At 36.4% G+C, this 27,327-nt stretch overlaps 1 protein-coding gene and 1 long non-coding RNA gene across 3 annotated transcripts in view; one reads left to right on the top strand and one right to left on the bottom strand.

Moving 5' to 3' along the window:
- The window catches only part of LOC132912184 (syndecan), a 236,918-nt gene that overhangs the window by 78,041 nt on the left and 131,550 nt on the right, over positions 1-27,327 (top strand). The gene's annotated exons all lie outside the window — the stretch shown is intronic.
- On the bottom strand, positions 672-22,412 carry LOC132912193 (uncharacterized). Of its 2 annotated transcripts, none has more exons than XR_009659157.1 (3): positions 22,383-22,412; positions 1,255-1,665; positions 672-1,170 (listed from the first exon to the last, which is right to left on the bottom strand). It is a non-coding gene; the product is annotated as an uncharacterized LOC132912193 (long non-coding RNA). The 2 variants fall into 2 exon arrangements; XR_009659156.1 differs by lacking the exon at positions 22,383-22,412 and adding an exon at positions 13,300-13,709.

Below are 27,327 nucleotides of genomic sequence, written 5' to 3'. Positions count from 1 at the left end.
TTTTTTGCCCAATGGCGTGGGTGAAATACGTATGCGCTATGCGATATTGCACCCGATCTAAATTAACCACGATAACATCGAAAATGATTAAGTTCTTCTGTTGGCCAGCCGGTACAACTTTCGTGTGCCCATCTATTACATTGTGCACGTACACTGTACCCAAGCTTCTTGACGATATACGCAGAATTGCTATTTGATTTAATCTCTTTTCCTCCGCCAATTTTTGTTTCTTGGTTGTTGTCGTTGATCGTTACAATAAATTCGAGGTAGCTAGCTTCTCTTCTTTCTTAAAGCAGCAAGTAATTTATTCTCGTGTTCGTGGCATTTTTACCTTATACCGTTGTGCCATAGAACGCAGGAACGTAATTTTTTATTTATAATGAAATCTCAGGGAGGAAATGAGCGGTAAAAATTTTCCAAATGTCTCGATTAACAAAATACCGTAGTACAGCTTCGAGAAATGTAAGAACAGAAGATGAGAACTGTGGAAAATACAAGGAGAGACTCGATGATTCTTTAGAAGTAAAAAGTATATCATTCGTGACAAAACAGTGTCGATGTGGCAGGAAACAATCGCAAAACGCCCGCGGAAGATTTTGAATTAGTCAGAATTTTATATAGAATTTGCCCGTTTTCTCCCAAAAGTGCAAAAGAATTTCTGATAAAAGGAAACAAAAGACCTCTATTGACAAATCCTCCACAAAATTTCTCTACATTGTTACTGGAAATTTCAAATTCAAAAAAATATTCAATGTTAATAAAGAGAATCTACTCTTGTTCTTTTTTCTTCTTTTTTTTTTTCTTTGGGTCAGTTCTTCTGCCTGCAGAAATTTTCGTCCATTCTCTTTTAAAATTATAAATTAAAAAAGAAAAAATAAAAATGTATGATCTTTCGATATCTCGTCTTGCCAAGGATACTCGATGATATTTCTTTCGGTTCGTAATTTTTTCGATATACGAGCCGTGCTCGTAGTTTGCTTTTGATACGCGTGCTACGCCTGGCGAGCGGCACTTAACGCGCCTCATCACGCTGACCATCCATTTATTCCCTTAAATGCATTTGCTTGAAAGTGGCTGTTACGTGGTACCTGGCTCGAACGGCTTCGTTATCTTCGTCGCTGCTGCGTCGCGCGGTTTCCGTTTCCCGTTTCATCTTAACCGTTGTATCTTCTCCTGGGGAAGGGTTTATGGCTTCCTTAATAAAGAAATCGTTATTTCAGAGCACGTTGTATAAAGAATTTTTACGATGGTTACCTTGTTCTCTAACGATGTTGCTTCTAAGGATTCTTTTGAAGTTTTTAAATTTCTCTTACGTTTTGGTAGAATCCTTTAATCGTGTCCTTTACGGTGGTACAGCGTTAGTTTGACACGTTAATTCGTGTCTTACGTACTTCTTAAGAATGTCAACTATTGTTAAATAGAACAATAAAAAAAAAAAAAGAAAAAGCAATGGATGCTAGAAACAAAGCTAAATTCAAAGAATTACGAATGTGTTTTTACCTGAGACGCTTGAATAACGAAAAACCGTTATCGATATTTTCGAAACTTTTTGAGAACTTCTTGTCTAGTAATGAGAAGAAGACAGTGAAAAGCTGGAAAAGATCGGTCCGTTGAGTATAGCGCAGAAATTTGTGCGCCTGTGTTTGTCGGATGTAGCAAGTGATGCTGAAAGTAAATAATATAAAATAATATTAGCGATAATGCGAATGAAATTGAACGTCTTTCTATATTTTATTATTTATAATATATATACATATAACACATAACATAAATGTATTATTATTATCAAATATTCCACTTGTTAAATGTTACACACTTTCTTCAATTCAAAAATTCAATTGGCAATTCAGATTCAAAGAGGTTGATATTTAAAAGCTTCTTGAAATCTGGTACGTACAGTTAACTGAAAATGATTGCTTGGAATTTTTCTACAATGAAAAATTTATAGCTGTGACTAGCGATGGTGGTACGTTTGAATCGTATCGATATTTGCTATCGATACCGCCATTGATACCCGGAGTATCGATACACGTGATGTGTATCGCAAATGTAACAGTGACAGTTTTATTCTTTTTCTTTTTTTATTTTTTAACGAATATCTTGGAAACTAGAATTGTCCGTGGGTTAATATCTATGAAAAAAAGTCGAAAGAATGAGAATCACGCTTCCGAGAACATGTTAGAAAATCGATGATTCGGAAATGAGACGATTGGGCGGTGGTGTAACGAGATACTGGGCAATGTTTTTGTCGCTAGTTTGTTCAGAAGTGAGTTATTTGATCGGTCCATTTCGACATTTATGAGCCGGCTATCGATACCGCGATATATCGTCACACCGATACAAAATATCGCTGTTTGAATTGAGAAGTATCGATATTCGAGATATCGATTACCGTAACCCCCTATTACTAGTTGCAAGTTTAACTTGGTACGATGACAAGTTCGTGGAAGAGAGGTTAGGGTATTCAGAAGCATTCGGAAATAGATAGTTTCAGATTCACGCGTGTTTTGCGTTTTAGATCTTATTTCAAGAAAAACGTTGTTCGATCAAAGCACTGTAAAAACAAAATCAAAGAAACCGAAGGTCTGTGAAATTACCTCTTACAATGTTTGTCGAACAAATAATCTAATATTCGGTATAGGACAGAAGAAGAAACATAGAAAGTTAAAAAGAAAGATAAAATTTATATTTCCAATAAGGTAAATTATATCTTCCATTTATTTATATCTCACGATATTGTGTTAATTCCCACAGACGTATCTACCAAGGGAAGGTAGTTTCGAGGAAATTGACTTTTAATATTTAATATCCAGGCATCAATTTCACATATCTGGTCAGGCCGAAAAAAGAAAAACAGCTGTTACATCTTTCAAACTATTACAATGAATTCCAATGCAGAAAGGATTTTCTTATTTGATGTACATGCAGATAAATTATTAGGTTGGCAACTAAGTGATTGCAGATTTTGTCATTAGGTGGTAACGACAAAATCCGCAATCACTTAGTTGTCAAGCCAATATTTTTACGCTATCTGGCGGCAACGACTCGATTTAATCGAGAGTTACAGATACGTCCTTTCTTTTTACTTAACTACTTTTTGATTTTCAGTTAACGCGACAGGATATTCTTTAAATATTAACAAACTAAAAATGTATTGTTCCATGTCGTATGTTCATCTAAAACAATATCAGCAATCGTATCGATCGAAAAGATAACAAGTTTAGTATTTAGCGACAGTAGGAAGTGGCAAGTTAGGAAAAAGAGAAACACGATAACTAGAAAGAGTTTCGACATGGAGATCGGTGCGAAACGCGAGTCATTCCCAACGGGGCGTCATTCCACCGCCTTTTCTCGTAGGCGTCGTAGAAATTTACGCGGGCGTCGAAGTTGTCCCATTAATGACCAGGTCGGCAAAGAAATAAATGAAATCGAACAGGTTCTCGATAAATGGAATATCGCGCACGTGCTTCTCTGACGAACTTTGACAGAAGTGGGACGGCAGAAAATATCCGTCAGCCCGACCTGCGTCTATCGATATATTTCATGCTTCTACGTACGATGCTTGCAGTATTTTTGTCTTAATCTTCGTTATTTTTGCTACCTCTTTTTTATTCTCTATAGCATCGTACGTACTATGGCTTGTTAAGCCTTTGGGATTATTTTTAGCAAAGGAGAAAGATTCTACGTTTTGAGTTTGATAATTCTAACGTTTGGAAAATGATCAATTTCTAGATTCAATAATAAAATATTTCCAAATATTGAGACTTGGGTCTTGAAATAAATTCGAATATTCCAATTCTAGAAAATACGCCAATTCGTTCGGAAATTTCGATATTTCATTTCGAGAGTGTGAGAAAGGTACGAAACTCTTGAATCCTTAACATTTTGAAGTTCGAAAAATACCAACGTTCTGGGCTCGAAAATTTGGAATCTTCAAAATGTCCACAAATTTCCAAATTGTTGGATTCGAGAAACCGCAACACTGATCGACTACCCAGTCGAAGAGAGAATGGCTAGTAGTTACTTTTCGCAACTTCGTAACGAACTATAAAAGAGCAAAGAGAAAAGAAATCGATCACTCTCGAACCTCAGATCAATCTACAACTACGGAGAGCTGTCTGACGGATGAAAGTTTCAACCGGCCATTGCCTCCGAAGAACACGTCACGGCTAATCCCTTCGATATCGGCTTAATGTTTCGAGGGATAATAGCAAAGGGGGTTTACGTTCGCGATAAGTTTGCATCCGGAGGGCGAAGTTGCCGGCTCTCAATGGCGTTTCAACGGGGTTAACTCGAACGATTCCGATAAGTGCATCGAATATCGCTACGATATAATTGCACGTTGAAGCGTGTGGAGTCGAGAAGCGAACCGTGTCGTCTTACGTATCGCGTTCGGTGCTTGCCGTGGATTATTCTGAGAAGATAATTTACCGATTGTTAGAAAGAAAGGAAATGACTATATCCATCGAGCCAATTGAACTGTAAATTGTTGAAGATATTTCTACAGATACGAGAAGAAGAGATTATCGTGCATTATTTTTTTAATCCTGTCCTCTTAAATGAATGTTACGTCTCGATAAACGTTGGTAAATTTGACATAGTTTTTAAATATTTGATCTTGCTATTACCTCTGCATGTATTCCATATTTCTTGCGAATAAAACAGTCGAAGAAGAGAAGTACACGACGAAGAGATACACGAACGAGAAGAAGTTGAGGAGAAGAGCAGAGTTGGCTTTGCGATGTTGCGTTTTTGCTATTTCAAATTGTTCAAAAAATTAATTTTCTTCGCGAATAATACGTTTGTAGAATTTTGTTTGTCCTTTGTAGTTTGTAAAAAAGGAACGGCGCGTTCAATCTGTGCGACGCTGTAGACACGACAGCGAAATTTTAATTGAAATTGCAATTTGTAAATTGTTTTCCAGCCATCTTTTCCCTATGTGCAATTTGTAAAACGGAGACATGTAGCCAACTTGTTTGAAAATATCAATAGACTTCTCAGTGGAAATTTGATTAAAATCGAGCCCGATCGTTTGGCAGAAAATATCCGAGGAAATTTGAAATTTCCCCTCACAGAAACTCGAATATTTGGATTTTTCCTGCGTCTAAGTTGCGATTCCTCGAAGAAGCTTCGCAAATATATCTCCATTGTTCCTACTACGATTTGTTTACGATCTATAACGAGACAATTTTAACCTCTATACCAATAAATTTGATCTCTAATTAATAATCTATGACTGTAAATTTAACAGTGATCCATAAGGCTAAATTTGACCCACGAATTTAATAATTATCATTTACAAAATGTTTACCTTTGAGAATCTTTTACAGTCGCACATCTCTTCGTTCGTTTTGTCCTTAAGAAGACATAGAAGAAGCACAATGCAGGGAAACGAAAACTCAAGGAAAAATCTTATTAAAAAGCGAGATTAAACAGAGAAGAAAATTTGATATTGCGGACGAGATGGGGCGAAAAGGATATGATAAAGGAGACGCTCTACAGTTCGATTTAACCAGAGAGAAATTCACGAATTCGTCGGTGAATTTCCTGTTATCCTCTAGCGATCAGTAATCCATTAGGAAAGTTCAAGAGGTTGGAAGATGAGAGAGGATGGAAAGGGGTGAAAGAGAGAAACAGGGGCGAAAGAAGATAAGAGGATGTGAGAACGGGGGTAAGATAGCATTGTAGTTGATAAAAGGGATAAAGGACAGCAGAGGGTTGTAAAAGGAGCGAAGATAGCGTAGAAAGAGCGTAGAAAATGGATGAAGCAATATCTGATCGAAATGGACAAAACTGTTGAGAAATAATCGATGTTCCTTTCCTAAGGAGAATTTTCCTTCTCGGTAAGAATTACAGAAAGGGAAGGAAGGGAAGGAATTAAAAAAAAATCAAATAGTCGCGCAGTACGTGCGATGGTAAAAAGCTACAAGACTTGGAAGAAAATAAAAATGAAACAAAGTTGCATGTCTTCTTTAAAAATAAGAAAGAGCTAGGACAGTCGAAGGAAGCAGCTCGAGACAACGGGAGATGCGGGTAATGATAGATGACGGTGAAAACGAGACGAGAGAAAATGGAGGAAAGGTAATGTAATGAAAGAAGATAGAAAGAAAGCGTAGAAATAGTAAACGGTGGAAAGCAAGCGTGTAAAACAAGTTGGAGGAAATGAATTTTAGGAAAAACAGAGTCGCATCTCCAGTATTAATTTTGAATATAATTATATCAATGACAATAACGAATTAATATTGTCCGATAATTATAAATATATTTACAATAATTAGACTGCAGATTGCTATGAAAATTCCTATTTTCATGCATACGATTAAAGGAGTAGGATGTAGGACCTATGCATTAGGTGGTATTGACAAAATCCACGATCACTTAGTTGCCCATCATAAAAGATATAACTTAGAAAAAACGAAGCTGGCACCCCGCTGGGGGTAGCCGCCCACATGCTATATTTATTTTTTATTTATATTTTTTTTCTTCACCAACAAGATATAACACTTTACCAAATGTCCACAAGGACAAATTGTAAAATAACCAAAATAAAATAATAATAAAAAAAAAAAAAAAACTTAGTTGCCCAATGATCTCAACCCAATATTAGATATGATAAATAGCATTGTTCTTTGAATATTTTCTATGTTTTTGCATATCATGTACGTTCTATCCATTTTTTCGTAGCTTTAAATTTTGTATAACTCTATAAAAATCTGCGCACCGGTTAATTAGGAGGTTCGTGCAGAAAGTAATACACCTTTACGTATAGAAGCCATATAAAACGGTGCTTGTAAAAGTCATCTAGCTCTATTCATATGTTAACACGTATCATACGAAATTTCGCGTTTAAATAACCAAAATACTGTCAAAGTTCCATCGTTTTAATATGGCGATGAGAATCGAGAATGCCGCTGATGACCAAGTACCGTCGGTCGCGTATTTACGCCTTTTCAATGAAAACGTTCGTTCGAAAGGAATTCACCTTCGAATTATCGCAATTTAAGGCTAATAATGTTACGGCCGAATGATTTGCAAAACGACGTCTGCGGCAATTCGATACAGGCAGACTGTATATTATCGTTGTTAAAATAAAGAGAAACCTGCATCGTCTTATACGTACAGTTCTTGCAAATTATTTCCTAAACTAAATATACGACACATTGGAACGATACCTTGAAGCAACGTGTGCAACAACTGCAACAATTTTAGAATCACTTTTAAGTGTTCGATTTCCAAGAAATGGGTAGCTACGTCGAGACGATGATGCATTTCTCGGCGATTGTATTAACGAAGGATCGTCAAGAATGTCAGTGGACCTGTGAATTGTTACATGACAGTGAAGAAGAGAAAAAGAAAAAAAAAAAATTGTTGAATCTGTTGTAGATTCAAAGCGACCCAATCTGCCGTGGTGCAACGTTCAAGAAACCGCAGAAACGATCGATCCAACCAAATTTCTACCGAGATTGTTGCCGACAAAACCTTTGCAGCACAACCTGCTGCGGTTTCAAACGCGCGTTTAATGTTTTCTCCGCAAACAATCGAATTCACGCGTTCCGAGTTTTCGTAAAAAAATCGGCGTTCCACGTTCGAAACGCGGAACAATCGTCCGCGCGTGTGTACGCGCCTTTGCCCTCTCTCCTTTCTCGGTGGAAACGAGCCTCCGAAAGGCTTTGCAACTTGTTTGAAAAATTGTTCGCATTAACTCGTTAATGGACGGTAGTTTGGAACATTAGCTTGCTACCTAGAAATGTTGTTTCGCCGACGAAAAATTGCGACCGCGTTTCAGAAATTGTTTCCTGACCGCCGCGGGAATTATCGATTCCATTTTGTTGAGGCGCGCGCACAAAATGGCGCGAGGATGTGTAGTTCGCGGTTGTCCCGCAATTCCACGATTCTAAATATCTAAACGACGCAAATTATAATTGTCGTTGTAAAAATTTACATTTAACGTTGACAGATAATTTGAACAATCGTATAGCGATCCATGAAATTGTTTGCACACTTTGGAAAATTTTCATGTGTATGTGTATGAGTATGTAGTTTGTGTTGTAGAAAGGAAACATTTTAGTATTTCATTGAGCGCTATATTGAAATTTTAGAGACAATTTCGAAGATTCGGCGACTCGTGAAAGTATTTGAACACTAATGCGGAAAGCTTTGAGGGGTGCATTATGCGTATTATAGGAAACATTTTGCAATTTCATTGGCAGAATTAGACACGATTATTACGTACTTATATGACAAGTTTCGAAAAGTTTTCTATAATATATGTAATATTGAACATCCACATGTAAAGGGCTTCCGTGCGTCGATACAAGTACTCGAATAGTTCCGTAAACCACGGTTAGGACTTACATGCTTACATACACATTTGAGAATCGTGTTTTCGAATCGTTAAATCCATATCAAATATATATGGGTGCATCAACGGGTATTAAAGCGTGAGTGAGTCAGCTATTTTTACTTTTTATATACTTTTACATACATATATAGATTATGATATATATATATATATATATATGTGACATATGTAGGTATGATTATTGTGCTCTCTTCTATTACTATTGCAACATAATCGAGCATCGTATTCTTACTGTACGTATAAATCTCTGATTTCAAAATCCTAACATCCCACATACGGTAGTTACAGAAAGTATTGCTACACTGTTGTATTTATTACAGCATTTACATACTAATCGATTTGGCCTAAATATATCAAATTTCGTATCATTTAATAGTATTCTCGTATAACTGCAAAAGTTTAATACCGAGAAAATGAGATATGTGGAGCCTGATAAAAGGAACGCTTCCTTGAAAAACAAGGGTGCATGCCAATACTTTTTATTGCCACAGTTAAACCGTTAATTTTTATATCAAAATTGAACAAAGATTTCCTCACAATGGGTACGTTCGATCGTACGTCAAAGATGTCCCTTCAGGAGGAAGATTTTCTTTTTGTTCCCTTTTTTCTTCCTCTTTATTTCTCATGGTTCCACCCTATGGTGAACAAAAGACGGTCCCATTGCGCGATTTATAGCTGCGCTTAAGAGAACCTACTTACTTCGGTTCTCGTTGCAGCCGCGGCAAATCGAGTTGACCCTTGAACTTCGAAACTTTGTTGCGAGTTGCAGCTCGAATTGGCCCCGTAACCGCTGTAACAGTACTTGCTTTCTAAATGCGCCGTCCAACCCCTTCCATTCCCTCCCTCCCTGTCCAACTACCTTTGTATTTCATTTCCTAGCCAATTTCATCCGTCTTTCTAGAATTTGACAAATGAGTCGTCGTCACAGGAATTCTAGAGTAGTTATTCATATCGAATGAAATTTTTTGACGAAAATTTGTTGGTGCGTGTGAAATAGGAAACGTTGCAAGTGCAGAAATATGACAATATGAAATTACGGCGTATATAATAATTAACAGTATTATTATGACTATGATAATGTAGTAATAATATTAACTATAGGACGCTATATTTAACGAAACTACACGATGCAAATCTTAGAACGTCCTCTATTTTTAACTCTTCGAATCCGGGCGACGTACATATACGTCTTGTACATTCCAATAGAATTCAAGCGACGTATTTATACGTCTTGTATATTCCGATAGAATTCAGGCGACGTATTTATACGTCTTGTATATTCCGATAGAATTCAGGCGACGTATATATACGTACTGTGTATTTCGATAGAATCCGTGCGACGTATATATACATACGTCGTGTATTCCGATAGAATCTAAGCGACGTATATATACGTTCTGTGCATTTCGATAGAATCCGGGCGACGTATATATACGTTTTGTATATTTTCATTGAACCCGGGGAAAGTTTATTTGCGTAGTTATTTATTTTAGTTATTTATCAGCGAAAGCCGGGAACTGGATCTCGTGCCGACACTGGGACTGCATGCTGATCGGTGGATCGTAAATTATGTCAAATTAATGAATATTGATGGGAAAGTATTATTTTCGAATATTTTTGTTTCTGCCAAAGTTTCCCGGATTGAGAAGTGTTAATAAAATTTTGATATTTGGTCTAGATCACGAATTCTAAGTTGTATGTATTTTTTCATAAAATTATTGACACGTTGTACATGCACATCCTTCGTCGTTTAAAATACAAAGTTAAACGAATTCTTAGAATGTATAATTCGTCCGCAACTTCTTCCAATGTTGATCAAAACATAATGGCTGTCGTGAAATTTTGTTGTTGTTGGATGTTGTTTGTTGGCGGCTTATAATACTTAATGCTAGAGTCTGTAGTTTCATTTAATCTTCTGCTCGTTAATATTCACCTTCTGCACGGTAGACATTATCATTATTAATGACGCTTATTACGTAAAGCATAAAAGGTCAAATTAAGTTATAACGACAGAGTTCGTAACGATTATTAAATTAAACGATATTAATTCAAAGCCGAGACTTATCGTTTAAAGTAATAAATATAGTGCGGTATCTTGTTAAACTCGTAATTTACAAAACATAGTACATTTTGGGGAAAAAAGAAGGTTTCGTTTAATTTTATGAATTAGGAAATCGGTTCGCAAATAGGTCTATGACAATAGTGTGTGTTTGTATTGTATATGGAACTTCGAAGTTACGTTGGTTGACTGTGTGAGGAAACTTTGCTTAGACGATGATAAAACTGGTACATATACACCGCTTCGAAGTTACTCCAACAATGAAGACTTTAAAAGAAGTTTGAATACCATAGTCATAATAATAATAGAAAGACGTTGGACATTTTTATTCGATCTCAAGTAGACGATTTAAAAAAGTATAAAGAAGTATTCATAAAGTGGAAACTTCACTATTGATAAATTCCAGAAACACGTATAGATCATGTGCGATCTACGGAATAAAAATATCATTTGAATCGTCGTTATTTTAGTCAATTGTATTTCCTAGATAATACACAGCGGTTCGACTCTTTTAATGGAAACATGCAGCAAATGGCGCATGATGCTCATTACGTATGTGTTCTAATCACTGCACGACCAAATACACCGGTTTCGGCATAATGCTGATAACCTTATCGCTGACAAACAGCTTCCAAATTGATAGCCTTTATTAGGGATCCTGTAATTAAACGGAGATACGTATTTCTCGTGCTTGGATTGTTCCCCAAATTGGAAGAATTACCGAATTATTTCCGTTAATAATTAACCGTTGGAAGATAGATAGGTATTTGTTAATTCATTTCTCTGAAATTGAGCAATTTTTGACGTGTGTTAAATGAATGTTTAACTTTGCAAGTTAAAATTAATAGAACGAAATAGCTCTAGCTTTTATTAATTTCTAAGTTCGTTGAATAATCTAATACACGATTAATATTTACTTCTGAAGAAACGAATGATCGTCTTCGGTAAGTTTATTCGTTGCAGGAAGATAACATCGGAAAAGAAAAGAAAAATGATTGAGTTACGCCGTTGCTGGAAGCTATAATTAAATAGTAATATGTATATCGTTATAATTGTTTTAAGAAGTATAAAAGTCAATTATTTCTTGTTTGAAGAGAACAACTTTTACACGGTCGTTCCATGATTCTCTTCCTTACGTTATGAAATTATTTTGAAAACTATAGAAGACTTAATTACTTTATTTTAAATTATTTTAAAAACCAGAGAAGATCGTACCAGGAGATATCGTAAGATGAAGGAAAACAAAAATTACAAAGTCTGCACTGAATCTTCCTGGAAGAAGAAGAAATTAAATGTTAAACTTGACCAGAAATTCCCATCATATTATTATTATCAATGGCGTGTATCGCAATTTATTTACAATAAAACTATGTACAGGTCATTCCAAGTGACACAAGCGACAAGAAAATTAAAAATTACAAAGACTGGAGCGAATCTTCCTGGAAGAAGAAGAAAACATTAAACTTGACCAGAAATGTCCATAATATTATTATTATCAATGGCGTGTATCGCAATTTATTTACAATAAAACTATGTACAGGTCATTCCAAGTGACACAAGCGACAAGAAAATTAAAAATTACAAAGAGTGGAGCGAATCTTCCTGGAAGAAGAAGAAAACATTAAAATGCTAAACTTGACCAGATATTTCCATCATATTATTATTATCAATGGCGTGTATCGCCATTTATTTACAATAAAACTATGTACAAGTCATTCCAAGTGACACAAGCGACAAGAAAATTAAAAATTACAAAAACTGGAGCGAATCTTCCTGGAAGAAGAAGAAAACATTAAAATGCTAAACTTGACCAGATATTTCCATCATATTATTATTATCAATGGCGTGTATTGCCATTTATTTACAATAAAACTATGTACAAGTCATTCCAAATGACACAAGTGACAAGAAAATTAAAAATTACAAAGAGTGGAGCGAATCTTCCTGGAAGAAGAAGAAAACATTAAACTTGACCAGAAATTTCCATAATATTATTATTATCAATGGCGTGTATCGCAATTTATTTACAATAAAACTATGTACAAGTCATTTCAAGTGACACAAGCGACAAGAAAATTAAAAATTACAAAGACTGGAGCGAATCTTCCTGGAAGAAGAAGAAAACATTAAAATGTTAAACTTGACCAGATATTTCCATCATATTATTATTATCAATGGCGTGTTTCGCAATTTATTTACAATAAAACTATGTACAAGTCATTTCAAGTGACACAAGCGACAAGAAAATTAAAAATTACAAAGACTGGAGCGAATCTTCCTGGAAGAAGAAGAAATTAAATGTTAAACTTGACCAGAAATTTCCATAATATTATTATTATCAATGGCGTGTTTCGCAATTTATTTACAATAAAACTATGTACAAGTCATTCTAAGTGACACAAGCGACAAGAAAATTAAAAATTGCAAAGAGTGGAGCGAATCTTCCTGGAAGAAGAAGAAAACATTAAAATGCTAAACTTGACCAGATATTTCCATAATATTATTATTATCAATGGCGTGTATCGCAATTTATTTACAATAAAACTATGTACAGGTCATTCCAAGTGACACAAGCGACAAGAAAATTAAAAATTACAAAGACTGGAGCGAATCTTCCTGGAAGAAGAAGATATTAAACTATCTCGTAACCAGAAATCTCCATCTGTTTAGAATTAAATACGAGCAATTCTAAGAAATACAAACAACAAGACAAATAAAAATTACGAAAAGTAGAGTGAATGTTCCTCGAGAATGAGGAAAATATTAAATTATTTCTTAATACTTACCAGTAATTCCCATTTTTATTCAACGCGTCATCATCTATCAATTTTCCAATACGTGTACTTTAAAAAAAATACAAACGAAAACAAGTACGTACGTGTGTAATATAAAAATCAAGTAATCCAACGTTCGCCTTTGACTCGTTCAGATAAACGTGATCTTCCTCGCCCGATAACACGGATGACACTTCAACGAGACTCAAACTCCATTTTTCTTCTCTGTTTCTCCCTCGGTTGCTTCTCTTTCGGTTCTCCCGTTTGCTCTCGTTCCTTTTCCCTGTCAACTGGTTCGTCGATTTATTATTCAACGTGGCGCGTTCACATCTGGGACGATCGGGGGATCGAACGCAGACAGGAAAAATGGTCGACGACCGGGCAGGTCTGATCGATTCGTTTCTAAACGCGTCGACGACCCAGGCATCGTTAAACGACCAGCGGAATATAACGAGCGGACGCGTCGTTTCGACGAATATGGACGTTGCACTCGTTTCTTCATAATGGCCATCTCCCCCCTCCCCCTCCCTTTTCTTTATTTTTTCGCCCCCTCCGTGTACTTTTTTTTCTTTTTCTGTGCGAGTGTATTCAAACGAATTTGGAATTCGTCAAATTATTGTATGGAAATGATGTAATACGGTAGTGGACAAAAGAATTTCCGTGAAAGAAAAAGTCCAGGAAGACGACATTTTAATAATTAATAATTTTACAGAACAGATTTATATTTAATAAGAACGACAAATAGAATACATGTTAACTGTACAAGCGAATAATGCAAATTTGGCAGCGAAGCTGATAATTTATTTAAAAAATCAGCAAGTTGTTCGATCAAAGTACAATACCTGTCGTTGTTTTCTGTAACTTTGATGCATCTGTTTCAGGCAAGCGATTAATTCCATCCGGAAGAAATGTCGTATCTTCAGACAAAGTTTAGGTCTAATTTTAACGTGAAATTAAAAGTACTTGCAATTTTCTGCGACGCTTTTCTTTCTTCTTTTTTCTTAATGGCATTTTACCTTCTTAAATAGCCGTTTTCAACATGTCGAAGATCGACAAAATTCGGAGACACTTAAAAATATGTACAGCGTTACAAACTTTGGATTCTATCGTCGAGAGCTAAATATGTTTCGATTAATTTTCTCGATATCTCGCAGCACGGGAATTTCAACGAGTGAAAATTCAGGAGAACGGCGCGACACAGTTGAAATAAACAGGGAGAACCGAGACAATGAGAGCCGGGTATTTAGTGGGAATTTAAGTTGCCCTCAGAGTGACGAAAGTTAAGTCGTAGAATGTTGTCGGACTTAATGCGAGTCCGGCTGGAAACCGCAACGATAATTTTCTCGGACGGACCACCACGCACAGAGCTTTCCTTTCCCTCGGAAATTTTCCGAAAACCATGTTTTCTCGCTTCCCAGCGAGTAATTTTCCGCGACGTTGACTCGATTTTCGGGCGGCAGTCTTGTTTACTAATTGAGAAAAAAAGCGTAATCGTCCTTTTTTCTTTTTGTCCAAACATTCGTTTACCATCCAATTAGGTTAAGTGAAATAACGAAAGCGTTAAAATTCTCGAGGAAATAAATCGGAATAGTAAAAGGTAGTTTGAAAAAGCAGTTGTACAAAAATGTGTAACTTGGGAATTAAAAGTCTATCTGAAAGTTGAAAATCAAAGTGTACTTTGCAGGATTTTGAACGTTGTTTCAACGTTACAGCCAAGTTAGAAATAATGAAAATTTTCAGCCGAACTGTGCGGACGGTCCGGTCCGTTGAAAGCTCTCAAATTTTTCCAAAGATCCTTCTGAACTCCAGAGACCTTGATGCTAATCCTATCAAAGTGCAAGACCAGATTGCACCTCTTGAATTTCCATCGTCCCAGATAATCGTTCGTTTCGTCCCTTTGGAAAATAGGAAATAAAAGTTTCAGAGAATAAAAGAAGCAAAAAATTAGACGAAATTTATATAAACGCTAAATCGAAGAGCTCGTCAGAGAATATAAAATTGACGAAGCTCGTCTGTACAAAATATCCCGTAAAAAACTCTAAAATCCTTCAAAAGATCACTGCAAATCTCCAAAGCCCCTGAAAATATCCCATCAAAAAGCAAAAGCCGTTCGTACAAAATTAGACACAAAATTCCTAGAAAATTAGACACTCTGTATGACGTATGAAGCGACGATCCCATTGACGAAGACAAAGATGAAAAAGACCGACGCGAGTAACAAACGATAAAGAAATTTCATACGTAGAGAGGCGAGATCGGTATTGTACGAGAGAGATCGGAAATAATGCATGAAATCGATTTGAAAGGCGGCGCGCGATCAAATTCGACAGTGATGTAACGATGGTTCGCGTTCGTCGATTGTCGCTGATGTAACGTTGCCACCGATCGGACAAAAGTCTCTCTGTTCGATCGATGTGGCGCGATCATATCGTTGGCGGTGAATTGAAATCTCCTGGATTCGACCTCGCGTCACCGTGGTCTTTCCAATAAATTTCACCGTCTCGCCATCCAACCCAACCCCATCTCTTTCGAACGATCGTCGGCTATGATTTGTCAGGAGTAGAAGGTTATCGATACCGCGATAAATTCGGTGTCGCTTGTTTAATTGTTGGCCGGGTCGCCACGTACAAACCTTCTCGAGCTAACTGCGACACACGCGGACGCGTGCGATCAAATTGCGGATAAATGGTGGCTTTTCTATCGATGACGTGTTGCGCCGTGGTTTTCCACGATAACCCCGTGGATATTGTTTTTCGCCCTTTTCGGTTTAAGAGCTTCGCATTCTATTTTAGTTTTACTTGTCCGTCATAAAAGATATAACTTAGAAAACACGAAGTTGGTACCCCGCTGGGGGTAGCCACCCACATGCTATATTTATTTTTATTTTATTTTTTTATTACCAATGAGATATAACACTTTACCAAATGTCCTTCAGGACAAATTGTAAAAACCAAAATGAACTATAAAAAAAAAAAAAAAATACTTGTCCGCGGTTGAGAGTCGCCGGTATAGAAGATTCCTATATACAGATGACGATCACTCTTTTCGTGTTCTTTCTCGATTTATTTCGCTTGAGAAATGTTGCATCGTTCTTGGAGTTCGTACATTAAAAATTCCGAGGTAATAGGAAAATAGCAGCAAAATAAAGGAATAAGAACGGAAATTGAACGTCGTTTGTCGTAAGATCGCGGTATTTTACATCGATGACGTGTTGCACCATGGTTTTACCGCGTGATCTCGTGGAAAGTTATTTTTGCTTCCACGTGTTTTCGATCGTATTGCGTCGAATTGCGTTGTAGTTCGCGTTGGTACCAGTCGTTCAGAATGGAAAATTCTTATATTACAGACTCGTATGTGTGATAAAAATGAAAGGAAAAATCGGTTATTGTAAGGGAGATGACATTTTTCTTATTCTTCTTAACTAACAGAGTTCTGGCTCGTTGTTTGAATCGAACTGTTGAGCATTAAAAGTTCGTGCATGGTAAAAACTCGTGGGCGGAATATTCTACCGGAATGAAGATAGAAAAATTAAAAATTAATTACACCGTGCGAGTAAATAATGGCTTTCGTGCTTATGACGTGCTGTTCGTCGTAGTTTCGCAAGACGATCTCGCGGATGTTGATGAAAAGTCCAACTTCTTGGTTCTTTTTTCTGGGTCAAGGATTCAGAGTTTGCTGCGTTAAAGATTCAAAAGAGAAACGAATATTAACGAAATTAGACAGAAGAAAAGGGAAAATTAAATAGAAAAGCATCAAAGTGGATAAGCTTGGAAATGGTCGTTGACAATTAAACAATACCTTCGTTCTCGAAATCGCACAACCCCCTAAATCGTCCACCCCATCGAACAAACAACATTGTTTTTTCTTTTTTCTTTTCTCTTTATCAAGCTTTATTATTTCTCTTTATTATCTTACGTAACATCGACGAACACCACGTTCCATCTGGTCGACCGTGAAAAATGAAATCACCCCTCTAATCGAGGGTGGCGACGTTATTGATATCCACGTGACGCGTGTCTGTGTGTGCACGAGACGTGTCCACAGAATGCTGAATAATTAGTACACCGAGAAATTCCCTCGAAAAGCCACGCGTTCGTCCACGGTTTTAATTAGAAAGGGCGGAGAAAGGGATGGAGGTGTGCAGAAGCAGGGGCAGGGTCGCTTTCGCGAAAAGGAGCCTTTCCACTCGGCTAATCCCGAGTTTTGCTCAAATAATTATGTGCCTGCGCTCTTTGATCCTCGTCTCCTCGCCAGATACCGTTCATTCTACCGCGATTTGCTCGCTGAAAAAATATTTGGCGAATCAACCAGTTGAAACGGTAAACGTCGTCCAGTGACAAAAATGGAATTTTTTATTAAATTAGAAAAGAGAAGGAAATATAGAAAAAAGCTTTTTAGGTCTTTGTCTTCGTCGTGATTTATAAAAATGTATAACGAACAGGATTTATCGAATCCTATGGAGAACTTCGAGGTCATTTCTCGAATGATGTTTCATGTGAAATTAGCAAGAATGAACGTAATAATAAATTTGAAACTTGGGTTGTAATTTTGATATTTGAAACGTGTCAGTCTTAACATTGACATTAACAGGCTCGGTGAAATGACCGGTTTCGAAATTTAATTTCAAATTGTTATTTCTTTTGTTAACTTGATGTAAATTCTTATATTATCCGATCAATCAATTTCTCAATTTTTGTTAATAATTATTATTTTAAACTGTCTTATTTTTGATTACGTTAATTGTCGTTCTGATTGGGACACGTGTATTTAATTATCATTAAAAATAGTGTTAAGACACTTTCGATCTGATTCCTGTATCGTATTGTTATATCATAGTTTCTTCGGTTAATGCGTGTTGTCTTTTTAACATTTTCCATAAAATTCTATTGGATTGGCAACTCAATGCTATTATTGCCTCGTTCTCTGGATTATTTGTGACAGTCAAAACGTACTGAGTCGTAGTTTCTAAGAAATAATCATAATATTGTTATAATTATATTATGGGACAAGTATCTAATAAACTGTTCGTTTTGTTTGTTTAGGTAAGAGATGGAAGAAAATTGTCTTGGAATGTAACAACTAACCAATAACCAAAGACAGTAACATCTTGCAGCGCAAAATGCAGGTTTTTATTTTATATAAAAATGTATATACTGTTAGTTTTCTTCTTGTTTCAAAAAATTATATCAATTCGTCGTCTACTAAAAATTACATGCGACGCAAATTTAAATAAATCACCAATGAAATATTTGAAACCAGATTGTATAAGTCGTACGATGGTAAAATTTTTGCCTTTTTTAAAATACAGAATTAATAAAAAATTAACGATGCATGATAGAATGAAAGCTGCAGTAGTAATTGCAAATGTTTTAAAATTACCTAAAATTAATCGTTACTAAAAAAGAAATAATAATATAACGAAAAAATGAAAGATATATAGATTGTAACTGTTAATTATTTAATCGCCGTGTAATTTAATCATCGCGTAAATGGATAAGAAAATAGATGGCAATTGAAAAATTCGATCAGCTACTTAAGACGTGGCAGAGTGTCGCGAGGAAAACTAAAATAGTTCCATTACGTTCAATCTTGGTCCTTGAGAATGATTTGCTCTTTCGTTCAGAATGATTCTTTTCGAGAATGAAAGACAAGAAAATTTGCAACGGCGAAAATGTTGAAAAATCAGCATCGAACGATTCTTTCGATCAAATTTCCAGAATGAAAGAACCTATTGTCAGAGACGATCAAAGAAAAATACGCATAAAAATGGGCGAACGAAACAGAAAAAAGAGAAAGAATTTGTGAAACAAAGGGGAGAACCGAGCAACAACGTGGAACGGAAATCGAACGAGATATCTCGAAGAAATTCATCTCGTTGGCAAGCCAACCCGATGTAAAAAGCCATCGAAGCGACACAATAACGTTCACTCGCAGCAAGCGAATATAAATTCGACGTTTTTACGGTAGCTGTTTTTTGTCTAGCTCGTTTTGTGTGACGACTCGCGAGCACACCGGAAATAGCCTCAGCGCCGGCGAAAGGAAGTCGCTCCGCCCGGCTTTTTTTCCCAACGCCCTTCGTCGAGCCGCGGCCGTCGTTATTGTCCTGGAAACGCGATTTAATTATGAGCCTCCGGGCGTTGTTCGCTGCAAATATGCCGGACTGATCGCTCGGATCCTGAGTTTCGACCACGCGACGCTATTTCGCGGCTCCGCTACGCGCAAACGATGCCTTTTCGCTTCGTGCCAACTTTCCATTATCGAAGGTCGAGGTTTTTGCAATTAGACGACGCTACTCAGAGATACTATTTACTCAGAGATACTATTTTCTTGTTAGAGGTGGCGAAGACGTAGACGAAGAATGGCCTGTACAGTTTGTCGTCCGAGAGTCGTTGGAATTTGGAGAATTCGTGCAACGATTGAGGGAGTCGTCGGTGATTTTGAGAATCATGAAATGACCGCGCAAAGCGTTAGGGACTTTTAGAATCACGAAATAATTAGAAGAATTATTTATTTCTTTTTTATTTTTTATTTATTTAATTTAAGTAATCGTAGAATTGGACTGAGATCATCGGGCAATACAATTTTTGCAGTGATTAAAGGGGGTGAAAAGGGGTGAAGTAAGAGCATTGTGCATATAATATAGTATAAGAATAGTATAATTTGCGAAGATAAATGGAGAAGATCAGCGGATTCTATGGAGTATTTATGAGAGTCGTTAGAGATTTTAGGCATCGCGCCACGATTATGGGAATCGTCGAAGACTTTGAAAATTATCAAATAGCTACACCAAGTGTTGGAGATTTCAAGAATCGTGAAATAATCGTGAGAATTATTCGAGATTTTGAGAATTGAGAAATAATCACGAGAATCGTCAGGAAGTTTAATTAATTGTAGAATTGGCTTAGTTTCGGAGAAAGATATGCCTATTTGAGAGAATCAGAATTTTTGGCACTTCGTCTTACGACATAGCTTCACACCACTCCTTTTTTTACATCCATTCAGCCTCGTATCTCAATTGGACATTAAATTTGATTTGCTACAAGATCCAAAGTCAAATATTCATACAAGTATGTGTTTTTCGATAAAATTTCTAAAAAAAAAAAAAAAATTCCTATGGAATATCTTATGGCTCGCTACGATTTTCGATCCTCAAAAGTCTTCCTATCCACCAAAAATTCAACTGGCTATAAATTCCACTAGATGAGAATCACGTCGATAATTCGGATACTAATATCACAACAAAGATATGTTGCGATCTTCCACGATTTTGCATTCACAAAAGTCTTCCTGTATCGCGCTGCTTCTATTTAAAAGTCTCTGACCGACACTGTACCAGACTAGAATCATCTGGAAACAATAGCTTGTCGTGTAGATGCACACGTGAATGTTTGGTTGCTTTTAAGCCTAGCAGGAGCTTCCAGGCCGTCGAATCGAGCGCGAAACATCGATTCTCAATTTGGCAACGAGCAGAAAAGCGGAAAGGCTGTTCCTTCTCATCCCTTCGATTCGCCTTCTTCTCCTTCTTCTTCGTCTCCCAACGTCCTTTCAACTCTGTTCCCATTTCTCTTTTCCTCGTTTTCATCGATTTCGACGTCACTCAACCGTGACACGGCTTTTCCTGTCCTCGTCCTCTCCTTTCTCTTCTCTCCTCCTCTTCCCCCCCTTTCTCTCACTCTTTCTCTCTCGCGCGCGTTTGCTCCAGCTTCATCGAAGTTACGGCTTCCTTTCGACTCTGTTCTAGAAGCTTTCTTTCCGCGCCTACTTTCGTTAATGCGCCTGTCCTCGTTTGTCCTCCGCGTTTCCTCCGCTTCCGCCACCACGTTAATGCGGATCTCGCCGGCTCCAATCGAATCCTCCTTTCCTCCGCAGATATCGACGGGATTATCCAAGTGTAGTCGCCTTCCTTTTATTTCTTCGTCTTACTCTTGTCTTTTTTATCTTTAGTCTTCTTGTCCTTGTTCTTCTTTTTTTTTTGGTTTATCTTCTTGTTTGTTTTGTTGTTATTCTTCTTCCAGTATACTTGCTTTTTTTCTTTCTTATACCTGTATTTGTTTTTGTTGTTGTTGTTGTTATTATTTTGTTATCACTCTTACAGCAATATGAACAATTCATTGTATGATGTAATTAGAGTACGAATTTCGAAGAAAATATGAAAAAGGATTCAAACGAAACTTGTTTATTATCAGAAAAAGCACGAACAAATGGCGATTCCTCGACCTTCCCTAACTTCCTTATGCTAAAAAACTATTTTATAAATCGTCCTGACCAATCCTAACTCTTCAATCCTCCATAAAGAAGAAATACTTCAAACTTTCCCAATAAATAAAAGAAGACAATTTGTAACTTAGGAATCATCCTGATCAATCTCAATTCTTCGATCTTCGATAAAGAAGAAATTCTTCGATCCTCGATAAAGAAGAAATTCTTCAATCTTCGGTAAAGAAAAAACTCTTCAAACGTCCCCAATAGATAAGAAAAGAAAAAAACCCATTCGTAACTTAAAAATCATCCTCACCAGTGTCAACTCTTCAATCCTCCATAAAGAAGAAATACTTCAAACTTTCCCAATAAATAAAAGAAGACAATTCGTAACTTAGGAATCATCCTGATCAATCTCAATTCTTCAATCTTCGATAAAGAAGAAATTCTTCAATCCTCGATAAAGAAAAAATTCTTCAATCTTCGATAAAGAAAAAACTCTTCAAACGTCCCCAATAGATAAGAAAAGAAAAAAACTCATTCGTAACTTAAAAATCATCCTCACCAGTGTCAACTCTTCAATCCTCCATAAATAAGAAATACTTCAAACTTTCCCAATAAATAAAAAGAAGACAATTCGTAACTTAGGAATCATCCTGATCAATCTCAATTCTTCAATCTTCGATAAAGAAAAAACTCTTCAAACGTCCCCAATAGATAAGAAAAGAAAAAAACCCATTCGCAACTTAAAAATCATTCTCGCCAATCCCAATTCTCCAATCCTCCATAAAGAAGAAATTCTTCAATCCTCCATGAAGAAGAAACTCTTCAAACTTTCCCAATAAATAAAAAGAAACAATCTATAACTTAAAAATCATGCTGACCAATCCCTCTTCTTTAATCCATTTCGATTAAAAAAAAGAGAAGAAGAAAATACCTATATTAACATACTACATAAAAAAGAAAAAAAGAAAAGAATGTAACCTACAAATCTACTAATTCCTCTTCCGTAGAAAAATAATTCCTTGGATTTCCGCATTTTAAAGAAGACAATTCATAGAAGACACATTGGCGAAAATCCCGATAACAAATTCCTTGGCAGAGTACGTATGTACGCGGCACGCCAAAGCCATTCGCGGAATAGTCGATGTCTCTGTTTTCGCGGAAGTCGATCCGTGGCGGAAGTTGTCCCCGATGCCGGTCATCGAGAGCGTTTTCCCTCCCTGTTGCGCACGAGTTGCTGCTTCTTCCTCGTAGCGGCGTGTGCTCGCCGAGCAGATGCAATCTGCGATTCCGGCGACTTTGATCGGCAATTGGGAAATTGCTGGAATTAGAGGCCGTGACGTCAACCGACCGGACAGTATTACCGTGATTGGACACTTAGAGGCGGCTCGAGCGAAGGTCACTTTCGTGTCCGCGGCCTTTCGTCCCGACGAAACGACGGAAAACCGTACCGGCTATCATCGTGTCTAATGTGTTCTAAATCGCCGTGACAACGTGTACCACTGTCGCGCTTCTTCCATAATTGAATAATTAGATCTGTCGGACGTGGCAGAGGATTCGATCTTGGTTTGGGCTAGAAGATGCGAAGCGAGATAGAGGGAAAGGCAGATTGGATAATAGAGTGGAAAATAGCGTAGCAAGTCGGATGATATTTTGGAAGATGCGAGCGAAGTAAGAAGAAGGAAGAAATAGGCCGAATGATAGAGTGGGAATTATCAAGAAGCAATCGAAAGGAAGCAATAGTAGTAATGTAGGTAATGTTGTATGATGTTTCCTTGAAGATAGAAACGAAGTAAAACGAAGAAGAAATAGATAGAAAGAAGAAGTCGTAACTGTGTGAATTATTAAGAGCTTTTTGAAGACGCGAATGATGTTAGGTAGAGAAAATAGAGATTAATGGTTGATAAAGTGACAGCGAAGGCGGTTAGATAGTTAGGAATTGCTGTGATCGTTTTGAAAATGTGAACGAGGCGAGACAAAGACGGAGTAAATTCGTAATAAAATGAAGAATAGTGTAGGAATTATTGAGATCATTTCGAAGATACGATGGAAGAAAGAAGAAACCGGTTAGATGAAAAATAATGTAGGAATTAGAAAGATGTTTTTCAGGGTGTTTGCAAGGTTGGAAAAAGTAAAAGGAAGATTAATGAATATTAGAGAGAAAATCGAATAGTTCGGAATTGCTGCATGACTTTTTTAAAGATATGAATGAAATAAAAAGAGCAAAAAAGGGAAGGTAAACGAAGAAGAGATTGAAAGTAGTGTAGGAATTATTAGAACATTTTTAACCTTCACATTGTAATTTGGGAAAAATGACGATGATGTTAACTGGAAAATTAATTCATGGTACTCTTCATATAGATCGTCTTCAGGTTAGTTTTCTGCAAGTGCTTTCTATAAGAAATTATGGTCACGGAACGAATGAACAATTTTTGTTGGAGCCTCTTAATTCTTTTAAATTTGCCACTCGATTACAAGAATAAATGGCCGGTGTTGCAAGTAGAATAATTTATTTTACAGCGTATTTAGAAGATATTCCAATAATTCCTTTTCCCATCGGCATTTTTTACAACTTAATTGCCACCTATTTATTTCATTTGACATAATTTATAGAAAGGAGACGACGTGCTTGCTCGGATCATATTTTCTTCCCTTCTATTCGTATCATATACCGCAGAAGATAAATTGCAAAGTTTACCATGTTAAATATACAGCTCTTAATTACTCAATAAAAGTAACATACTACGCGCGCGCACGAGTCAATAAAGGTACTAAAATTGTTAGAAACAAAGTTATGTGGATCGGGCAAGCCATTAAACACGTGCAAGTACCGCGATACTCGCCAACGTTCTACGAAACGATATCTGACAGAAAGAACACCGAGGTAAACGCGAAAGTCGTACTTTTCAATTTTGCAAAATTAAAATTCTTACGGAATACTCCAGCTATCGAAGATTAAAATACTATCGAACTGATATAAAGTTAAATTAGCTCGTGTAAGATGCAATTTTCAATCGAAATCGTCGATCAAACAATTTACAATCGAAATAATATCGATAAGAGATAATAAAATTGGAAATGGAACTTTACCGTGTAACACGTACGCTGCAGATGGATTTCTACGCGTATAAACGAGAAATTTGGAAATACAAAAATTCATAATGTACGTAATGTTGCAGAAGTGTATAAATTATTCAAATTACATACAGTTCTTTGTACAGTACATACATTTCTCTACCTAAACGTTACTATCTTGTAAATTATTTTATTATATTGTTTAGAAAAATACAAATTTCTAGTATGTAATAAAATACATTTTAATGTAAGCGTTTAATAGTATACCAGGTGTCCGGGAAACTCGCAACGAAACTTGTACCATGTGTTAATGATGTTAAGCAGGTAAGAAAGTTCCTATAAACTTATGTTTGAAAATGCTTTATTGAGCAGGTATAAGCGTTCAAAGATTTCCCTGGAAGTTGTTCTTGGTTTATGAAAATGTGATAGAAACAGAAGAAACCACACGGCTTTGCGAATATATTCAAAATGAATGTAACAACAGCAGGAATATTCGAAAGAGTTCAACGGATGGGAAGTCTGCATTCTTGCAGAAGGAAGAAAGTTCCTCTTAATTTTATTTAAGTTTATTACAACTGGAACAATTAATAAATTAATAATAATCTTTGAACACCAGTAACATTTGTACAAACTGTTCTTATCTGCTTGATCTCGTTGATAGATACAAGTTTTGCTCGGACCATTTTGTACACCCTGTATAAGAAAATACACTTGAACGCAATACGTGATATTTTAAGTATACTGTAAAATAAAGTGGAAGTCAAGAAAGAACGATTCGATCAAAGGAGATGGTAAAAAGGAATGGAATAGTCGATGGAATTGGAAATTAATCAGTTAATTGAAAATGGAGAAGAAGATGATGTATCAAAGGCAGGGAGGTTTATACGAAATTTCCAAGTTCATGGATACCCGGTGTCGCTCAGGAGAAACTCACGAAACTCTCGATAGGAAACTAACCTGGTGTTTCTCCTATGCTGTCTCACAGATTCAATATTTGCCAAGCCACGTAGATGTGGAATAAATGCCACCTCGAAGATTCCTATTCCTGTTCCTCAGAATCTTATCTGGGAACATCCGGGCAACTGTGATTACCTGCAAAAGCTAAAAATAAACGCAAGAATTGAATCGATATTATTTAATAGAAATAAAGAAGAAGAAAATGAAGCGATACGGAGCATGGAACCTGTGTGAACGTTAAGAAATGTCGGAATGAAAATTAAGAATCTCGTTTTATCGCCCATTGAATCCTGAAAATCGTGAGCAACGTGTACAAATCTGAAGATTGAACGACGAAGATGGTGGTATGAAATCGAAGTACGTAGCTTGTCCGAACCAATAGTTAGACAAAACTGTAATGGAATTTTAACTGTAATGGAATAATGGAATTTTCTGATAACAGAAGGATCGCTTTTCTCGTGTGAAATTTCATTTATTCACGCACATGCTGAGATTAATTGGCAGATTCTCAAAATACTTACGGACCTCGTATCGTTTTGCTTGCTAAATGGCATAACTTTTACAACACAGTTACATTCCTTTTTCTACTTGGAATCATTTCTTTTTTCTTCTTTTTGGAACGCCGCGAATAATTCGAAATGAGAAGCCATTACCTCTCCTTTACCACTTTCGTTTTCTGTTTCCAATTGTAGAAAACCGTCGTAATTATCGCTTTTATCACGACAAAATCGTCTCTTTACATCAGACTATTTCGGTTTCTCGTCACTGTTGCCAGTATACGAGACATTTACACGCTTCCGATAATTTTCGTGCATTTGTTTTTTAACGTCTGTGGATTTTCCAACATTCACAGTCATCCACAGTATTTTTGCTAATTTCGTTAAATTCCGATGAAACAAAGCATTTTTTATTGGAAGCTATTCTCTTCGGATAACGAGGCTCCACTGTAAACGATAATTTAGAAAATTAATACGTTTTCGCGCACATAACTTTCCTTCACTTTCTAATGTAAAATCACATTGACGTACTGTTTTGCTCCGATCACTGATTCAATTGCTCGTGTTATTTTATTTAACAACGTCTGTAGTTTATATTTATTCTAAAATCCCGTTTCTTTTTTCTTGTTAACCTGTCGTCCGACAGATACTTACGTTTGTACTACTTACGATTTTACCTTCGTATAATAGTAGTTCACGTTAGGATAAATGAATTCAATGGCCAGAAATTTACTTAATCCCGCTAACTACAGTTTTGTTTGAATAAACGGAGCGCGTTCAAACGGATTAATTACTCTCTAACAGTTAATCGCATTCGCATCGAACAAACGAGTCACGATATAAATCGAAAACGCATAATTAATGGGAAACTAAACTAAAAGCCATCGTCGTAATTATCCAGAATGTTTCAAAATGAAGATTCCTATCTCCGAGAATCATACTTTTAACAATTACGCTATCGAATGTTGCCCATTAGAAAATTTTATTTCGACTTTTTATTTATCATACGATAGGTAAATGAACATTTCATTATTATTATTACTACTAAATACTATAAATAATATAAAAATATATTAATAAATATAAATAGTATTTAAAAAAAAGCTCCTTGGAAATTGCAAGGAAAATTTCCCAAAACAGATACGGTATAACTAATAACGAAACCAAAGAGAACGTAACTAATAACAAAACCTTTGTCTTTTATCTCTGCTTTCATTCCCTGATTCGTAACTCGCGCGTATGCACGCACAAAGAGAAGGTTAGAACTAAAAGAGAGATTGAAGAGAAGGAACGAGAACCGAAGGCACGTACCGCTTTTTCAGATGCAAATTACGCCGGTTGCACAATAATAATCGCAGGCTGTCGTCGCGGAAGCGCTCGCGCGCCAACCACGAGCTGCAT

Source organism: Bombus pascuorum, chromosome 11 (genome assembly GCF_905332965.1).
Source record: "Bombus pascuorum chromosome 11, iyBomPasc1.1, whole genome shotgun sequence".
Taxonomy (NCBI): Eukaryota; Metazoa; Arthropoda; class Insecta; order Hymenoptera; family Apidae; genus Bombus; species Bombus pascuorum.
This window is presented reverse-complemented; position numbering and strand designations above follow the sequence as displayed.